Source organism: Oncorhynchus gorbuscha, unplaced genomic scaffold (genome assembly GCF_021184085.1).
Source record: "Oncorhynchus gorbuscha isolate QuinsamMale2020 ecotype Even-year unplaced genomic scaffold, OgorEven_v1.0 Un_scaffold_8981, whole genome shotgun sequence".
Classification (NCBI taxonomy): domain Eukaryota; kingdom Metazoa; phylum Chordata; class Actinopteri; order Salmoniformes; family Salmonidae; genus Oncorhynchus; species Oncorhynchus gorbuscha.
The window spans coordinates 5,001-13,615 of NW_025752049.1; the positions used below are offsets into that span (position 1 = coordinate 5,001).

The window sequence follows — 8,615 nt, forward strand, 5'->3', positions numbered from 1 at the left end:
GACATGTTGATGTACTTACCCATCATGCTTGTCCCTGTCCAGTGAGACATGTTGGATGTACTTACCCATCATGCTTTGTCCCTGTCCAGTGAGACATGTTGGATGTACTTACCCATCATGCTTTGTCCCTGTCCAGTGAGACATGTTGGATGTACTTACCCATCATGCTTTGTCCCTGTCCAGTGAGACATGTTGGATGTACTTACCCATCCTGCTTTGTCCCTGCACAGTGTAATATAATGGTGTATAATGTTTGTCCCTCCCCTCTCCCTGTAGTAATGTTTGTTCCTAACCAGGCACCTGTGTCGACCCTGTCATAACCGTGAGAAGGCTCGAGGTCTGGGGAAGTACATCTGTCAGAAATGCCATGCCATCATCGAGGACAGCCCCCTCATCTTTAAGAACGACCCCCTACCACCCCGACCACTTCAACTGCAACAACTGTGGGTCAGTACGCTTCACGGCTCCCTCCTGATATCTGACATAATGTGCTCCTGATTCCATTCTGTTCAGTCATGCCATTTGGAACTAATGAAAGCAAGACTGTTTAAGATCTTACCATTTACCCTGCTTCAAAACCACTGTTTGTGTGTGTTTTGTCCATATAATGTTTGTCCCTCCCCTCTCTGATAGCTGTAGTAATGTTTGTCCCTCTCCTCTCCTCTGTAGTAAGGAGCTGTAGTAATGTTTGTCCCTCTCCTCTCCCTGTAGTAAGGAGCTGTAGTAATGTTTGTCCCTCTCCCTGTAGTAAGGAGCTGTAGTAAAGTAAGGAGCTGTTAATGTTTGTCCCTCTCCTCTCCCTCAAAAGCTGTTTAATGTTTGTCCCTCCCCTCTCCCTGTGTAAGGGAGCTGTAGTAATGTTTGTCCCTCTCCTCTCCCTGTAGTAAGGAGCTGTAGTAATGTTTGTCCCTCTCCCTGTAGTAAGGAGCTGTAGTAATGTTTGTCCCTCTCCCTGTAGTAAGGAGCTGTAGTAATGTTTGTCCCTCTCCTCTCCCTGTAGTAAGGAGCTGTAGTAATGTTTGTCCCTCTCCTCTCCCTGTAGTAAGGAGCTGTAGTAATGTTTGTCCCTCTCCTCTCCCTGTAGTAGGAGCTGTAGTAATGTTTGTCCCTCTCCCTGTAGTAAGGAGCTGACAGCAGATGCCAGGGAGCTGAAGGGGGAGCTGTACTGTCTGCCCTGCCATGATAAGATGGGGGTGCCGATCTGTGGCGCCTGCAGGAGGCCCATCGAGGGACGTGGTCAACGCCATGGGCAAGCAGTGGCACGTCGAGGTGTGTGCTCCCAAATGACATGATGGGATCTAGTGGTATTTTACACATATTTGGACTCAAATGTAAGGGTTAGTCAGATGTTTGTTGAGTAAGCTTTTACAAAGAAATGATATGTTACATTTGTATAATTTCCTTTGTGTTCAGAGAGCGTATGTTTGATTGGACTGTGAGTAACTCTATCTGCTCTCCATCCTGTGACACCTTTCTTTTCCTTCCAACACATTCCTTTATTCTTCTCTACATCCTCATCTTTGTGGCTTCTTTTATCCCTCCCTTATACTCCTCCCCCTCCCTTATCCTCCTCCCCCTCCCTTATCCTCCTCCCCCTCCCTTATCCTCCTCCCCCCTCCCTTATCCTCCTCCCCCTATCTCCTCCCCCTCCTTATCCTTCCTTATCCCTCCCTCCCTCATCCTTCCTCCCCCCTTTCCCTCCCTCCCCTCTCCCAGCACTTTGGGTGTAGTGTATGTGAGCGATCGTTCCAGGGCCATCCCTACTATGAATGTAAGGGCTATGCCTACTGCAGTGGCACTTTAACATGGTGAGAAGGTGTTATGTCCCAAATGGCAGTAGTCCCTAGCAATTAGTGTACTAAGTTTTAACCAGAGCCCATAGTGTTCTGGTCAGAGTTAGGGCCCTATGTAGGGAATAGGGTGCCATTTGGGACACATACAAGGAGAAAGGAGGTCTTTCTCCTCCCGCACATATAAACTGCACTACAGGAAACATTGCATAGCTAGCTACACACAACGACACTCTTCAGCCACAAACACCTGTCATATGTCAATAGAAACAAGAGGCACACCGTTACCATATTCACAGATAAGTTCTTCTTACCCAGAAATACATGGGTGTGGGTGTCTAAACACATGCACAATCACTCACAACTTTACAGTACTGATGAATACACGACAAGTAGTCTACAGTGCCTGGCCTGCCTGCAGTTGACATTCTCTCCACTAGAGGCCACTGTTCAGCTGCCTGTCCTGAATGACTGCTGTGTGTGTCATGCATCTTTCTGACCAAGCCCCCGTTGAGTTACTTTGGCCAGTTGTATTCATAAAGCTCTCAGGGTAGGGCTGATATAGGGTTAGCTTAGTCTTTAAAGTTCCCAAACAGTCATTCTGATTCCCATGTAAAATAGCATTTTGAGTGACTAAAATATCACCCATAATATTTGTTTTGGATAGAAATGCTCAATGTGAGGGAAAAGTACTCTCTCTAACTACCAGGAAGTTTGAAAAGACAGGCTGAGTGGGAACTTATTCTTGTGAGCGCTCTTGACTGACAGCTCTCTGAAACCCCGACGTCAAACAACTTGGATACAGTGTTGCAGTAAAATCATCTCAAGCAAATGTGGTGATAAACAACGCAACTCAAACATTGAAATTGCATCAATATCATTTTTAAAAACTCTCCCATTTGGAATGTCTGTTATGTGGTTCATGACAATGGCGTCTGAGTTTCTAACAACCCCATTTCATGCTGGCTGAAGACCTAGTAACTAGATAACACCAGACACAGATGAAGACCTAGTAACACAGACACACAGACGAAGACCCAGCTAATCAGTAACCAGCTAACACCAGACACAGATGAAGACCTAACACCAGACACAGATGAAGACCTAGCTAACACCAGACACAGATGAAGATTCCAGTTAATCAGTAACTAACCAATAACTAGATAGCACCAGACACAGATGAAGACCCAGACAGATGAAGATAACAGATGAAGACCCAGACACAGATGAAGACCTAGCTAACACCAGACACAGATGAGGACCTAGCTAACCAGTAACTAGCTAACACCAGACACAGATGAAGACCTAGCTAACACCAGACACAGATGAAGAAGCTAACCAGTAACTAGCTAACACCAGACACAGATGAAGACTAGCTAACACCAGACACAGATGAAGACTCAGCTAACACCAGACACAGATGAAGGCCACTAACCAATAACAGACACCAGACACAGATGAAGACCCAGCTAACCAGTAACTAGCTAGCACCAGACACTGAAGACCCAAACACCAGACACAGATGAAGACCCAGCTAACACCAGACACAGATGAAGATAACCAGTAACTAGCTAACACCAGCTGAAGACCTAGCTAACCAGTAACTAGCTAACACCAGACACAATGAAGACCTAGCTAACACCAGATACAGATGAAGACCCAGCTAACACCAGACACAGATGAAGACCTAGCTAACACCAGACACAGATGAAGACCTAGCTAACCAGTAACTAGATAACACCAGACACAGATGAAGACCCAGCTAACCAGTAACTAGATAACACCAGACACGGATGAAGACCCAGCTAACACCAGACACAGATGAAGACTAGCTAACACCAGACACGGATGAAGACCTAGCTAACACCAGATACAGATGAAGACCTAGCTAACACCAGATACAGATGAAGACCTAGCTAACACCAGATACAGATGAAGACCTAGCTAACCAGTAACACAGATAACACCAGACACAGATGAAGACCTAGCTAACCAGTAACACAGATAACACCAGACACACAGATAGCACCAGACCTGAAGCTAACCAGTAACTAACTAGATAACACCAGACACAGATGAAGACCCAGCTAACACCAGACACAGATGAAGACCTAGCTAACACCAGTAACAGATGAAGACAGACACCAGTAACTAGCTAACACCAAACACAGATGAAGACCCAGCTAACCAGTAACAGATGAAGACCAGACACAGATGAAGACCCAGCTAACACCAGACACAGATGAAGACCCAGCTAACACCAGACACAGATGAAGACCTAGCTAACACCAGACACAGATGAAGACCTAGCTAACCAGTAACTAGCTAACACCAGACACAGATGAAGACTAACCAGCTAGCTAACACCAGACACAGATGAAGACCCAGCTAACACCAGACACAGATGAAGACCTAGCTAACACCAGACACAGATGAAGACCTAGCTAACACCAGTAACTAGCTAACACCAGAACTAGATAACACCAGACTAACCAGATGAAACTAGCTAACACCAGACACAGATGAAGACCTAGCTAACACCAGACACAGATGAAGACCCAGCTAACACCAGACACAGATGAAGACCTAGCTAACACCAGACACAGATGAAGACCTAGCTAACCAGTAACTAGATAACACCAGACACAGATGAAGACCTAGCTAACCAGTAACTAGATAACACCAGACACAGATGAAGACCTAGCTAACCAGTAACTAGATAACACCAGACACAGATGAAGACCTAGCTAACCAGTAACTAGCTAACACCAGACACGGATGAAGACCCAGCTAACACCAGACACAGATGAAGACCTAGCTAACACCACAGACACACAGATGAAGACCTAGCTAACCAGTAACTAGATAACACCAGACACAGATGAAGACCTAGCTAACCAGTAACTAGATAACACCAGACACAGATGAAGACCTAGCTAACCAGTAACTAGCTAACACCAGACACGGATGAAGACCCAGCTAACACCAGACACAGATGAAGACCTAGCTAACCAGTAACTAGATAACACCAGACACGGATGAAGACCCAGCTAACACCAGACACAGATGAAGACCTAGCTAACACCAGATACAGATGAAGACCTAGCTAACCAAAGTAACTAGCTAACACCAGACACGGATGAAGACCCAGCTAACACCAGACACAGATGAAGACCCAGCTAACACCAGACACAGATGAAGACCTAGCTAACACCAGATACAGATGAAGACCTAGCTAACACCAGATACAGATGAAGACCTAGCTAACACCAGACACAGATGAAGACCTAGCTAACCAGTAACACAGATAACACCAGACACAGATGAAGACCTAGCTAACACCAGACACAGATGAAGACCTAGCTAACACCAGATACAGATGAAGACCTAGCTAACACCAGATACAGATGAAGACCTAGCTAACACCAGACACATACAGATGAAGACCTAGCTAACCAGTAAATAATAGATAACACCAGACACAGATGAAGACCTAGCTAACCAGTAACTAGATAACACCAGACACAGATGAAGACCTAGCTAACACCAGACACAGATGAAGACCCAGCTAGCACCAGACACAGATGAAGACCCAGCTAATCAGTAACTAGCTAACACCAGACACAGATGAAGACCTAGCTAACACCAGACACAGATGAAGACCTAGCTAACCAGGAACTAGCTAACACCAGACACGGATGAAGACCCAGCTAGCACCAGACACAGATGAAGACCTAGCTAGCACCAGACAAGGATGAAGACCCAGCTAACACAGACACAGATGAAGACCTAGCTAACACCAGACACAGATGAAGACCTAGCTAGCACCAGACACAAATGAAGACCTAGCTAACCAGTAACTAGATAACACCAGACACAGATGAAGACCTAGCTAACCAGTAACTAGATAACACCAGACACAGAGTTAAGGGCCTAGCTAACCCAGTAACTAGCTAACACCAGACAGGATGAAGGCCAACAACACCAGACACAGATGAAGACCTAGCTAACCAGTAACTAGCTAACACCAGACACGGATGAAGACCCAGCTAACACAGAACAGATGAAGACCTAGCTAACACAAAGATACAGATGAGACCCTAACTAACCAGTAACTAGCTAACATGAATTGGATGAAAGGCCAGCTAACCAGTAACAGCTAACACCAGACAGATGAAGACCTAGCTAACACCAGATACAGATTGAAAGACCTAGCTAACACCAGATACAGATGAAGACCTAGCTAACACCAGATACAGATGAAGACCTAGCTAACACCAGATGATGAAGACCTAGCTAACCAGTAACACAGATAACACCAGACACAGATGAGGACCTAGCTAACCAGTAACTAGATAACACAGACACAGATGAAGACCCAGCTAGCACCAGACACAGGGACCCAGCTAGCACCAGACACAGATGAAGACCTAGCTAACACCAGACACAGATGAAGACCTAGCTAACCAGTAACTAGCTAACACCAGACACGGATGAAGACCCAGCTAGCACCAGACACAGATGAAGACCTAGCTAGCACCAGACACAGATGAAGACCCAGCTAACCAGTAACTAGCTAGCACCAGACACAGATGAAGACCTAGCTAACACCAGACACAGATGAAGACCTAGCTAACACCAGACACAGATGAAGACCTAGCTAACCAGTAACTAGCTAACACCAGACACAGATGAAGACCCAGCTAACACCAGACACAGATGAAGACCTAGCTAACCAGTAACTAGCTAACACCAGACACAGATGAAGACCCAGCTAACCAGTAACTAGATAACACCAGACACAGATGAAGACCTAGCTAACACCAGACACAGATGAAGACCCAGCTAACCAGTAACTAGCTAGCACCAGACACAGATGAAGACCCAGCTAGCACCAGACACAGATGAAGACCCAGCTAACCAGTAACTAGCTAGCACCAGACACAGATGAAGACCTAGCTAACCAGTAACTAGATAACACTAGACACAGATGAAGACCCAGCTAACCAGTAACTAGATAACACCAGACAGATGAAGACCTAGCTAACACCAGACACAGATGAAGACCCAGCTAACACCAGACACAGATGAAGACCCAGCTAACACCAGACACGGATGAAGACCTAGCTAACCAGTAACTAGCTAACACCAGACAGATGAAAGGGGACATAAGTGTCTTTACCATAGATGAATAGTGTAAACTTTTAATTATATTTGATGACATCCTACAGTCAAATTTTGGCACCAGTAGAGTAGCTGTATAAACCACACCCCTCCACAAACACGCCTTCTCTCCGATGTTGATTACAAAGCGGTACTTATTTAAATTAGGTAAGAGAATATCATGTTACCATTGGTGTATTAAAATGAGTTAGAGTGATGTCACCCTATATGTAACAATGAATCCAAGTGTTTGACATGGGGGACCAGTAGCTTTATGACTTTATCAATGTAAGAGCAATGGTCATTATTCATACTTTAACCTGGTTTCATTCAAATATCATCCAGTTTTATGAAAAACATTTTTTTGACTGTTCATGACCTTTAAGATCATAATGAATAACATATGTACAGGTAGATCACCTGATCCTAGATCAGCACTCCTACACTGATACTCTTTGTGAATACGTGCCCTGATGGCAGCTGACTAGAGTTAGCAAAGTTAGCTAACTTAACTGCTTGTGCCTGTGAGTAGAGTTAGCAATATGCTAACGCCTGTGTAGTGGTGTCTGCCTGTGACGAGAGTTAGCTATTAGCCATGCTAACTTGGGATGCTACTTCCCTGTGACTAATGTTAGCCATTAGCCATGCTAACATGTGTTGTTGCCTGGTACTACAGTTAGCCATTAGCCATGCTAACATGTGATGTTGCCTGGTACTACAGTTAGCCATGCTAACATGTGATGTTGCCTGTGTTTGCAGCATTTTGTGTGTGCTAAGTGTGAGAAGCCGTTCCTTGGACACCGCCACTATGAGAGGAAGGGTCTGGCCTACTGTGAGACCCACTACAACCAGGTAATACAGCTATGATCTAACTGAGACCCACTACAACCAGGTAATAAAGCTATGATCTGACTGAGACCCACTACAACTGAGACCCACTACAACCAGGTAATAAAGCTATGATCTGACTGTGAGACCCACTACAACCAGGTAATAAAGCTATGATCTGACTGAGACCCACTACAACCAGGTAATAAAGCTATGATCTGACTGAGACCCACTACAACTGAGACCCACTACAACCAGGTAATAAAGCTATGATCTGACTGTGAGACCCACTACAACCAGGTAATAAAGCTATGATCTGACTGTGAGACCCACTACAACCAGGTAATAAAGCTATAATCTGACTGTGAGACCCACTACAACCAGGTAATAAAGATATGATCTGACTGAGACCCACTACAACCAGGTAATAAAGCTATGATCTGACTGTGAGACCCACTATAACCAGGTAATAAAGCTATGATCTGACTGTGAGACTCACTACAACCAGGTAATGAAGCTATGATCTGACTGTGAGACCCACTACAACCAGGTAATAAAGCTATAATCTGACTGAGACCCACTACAACTAGGTAATAAAGCTATGATCTGACTGAGACCCACTACAACCAGGTAATAAAGCTATAATCTGACTGAGACCCACTACAACTAAGTCGCTCTGGATAAGAGCGTCTGCTAAATGACTTAAATGTAAATGTAAATGTAATAAAGCTATAATCTGACTGTGAGACCCACTACAACCAGGTAAATGGTACCCTATTCCCTATGTAATGCACTATGTTTGACAGGTCCCATGGGGCTCATGTCCTAGCGTTC

The 8,615-nt window shown here is 44.9% G+C and overlaps 1 pseudogene; it reads left to right on the forward strand.

Annotated features, from left to right (window-relative positions):
* LOC124030038 overlaps positions 1–8,453 on the forward strand; it is a 12,837-nt pseudogene extending 4,384 nt beyond the window's left edge.
* Positions 8,454–8,615: the final 162 nt, after the last annotated feature.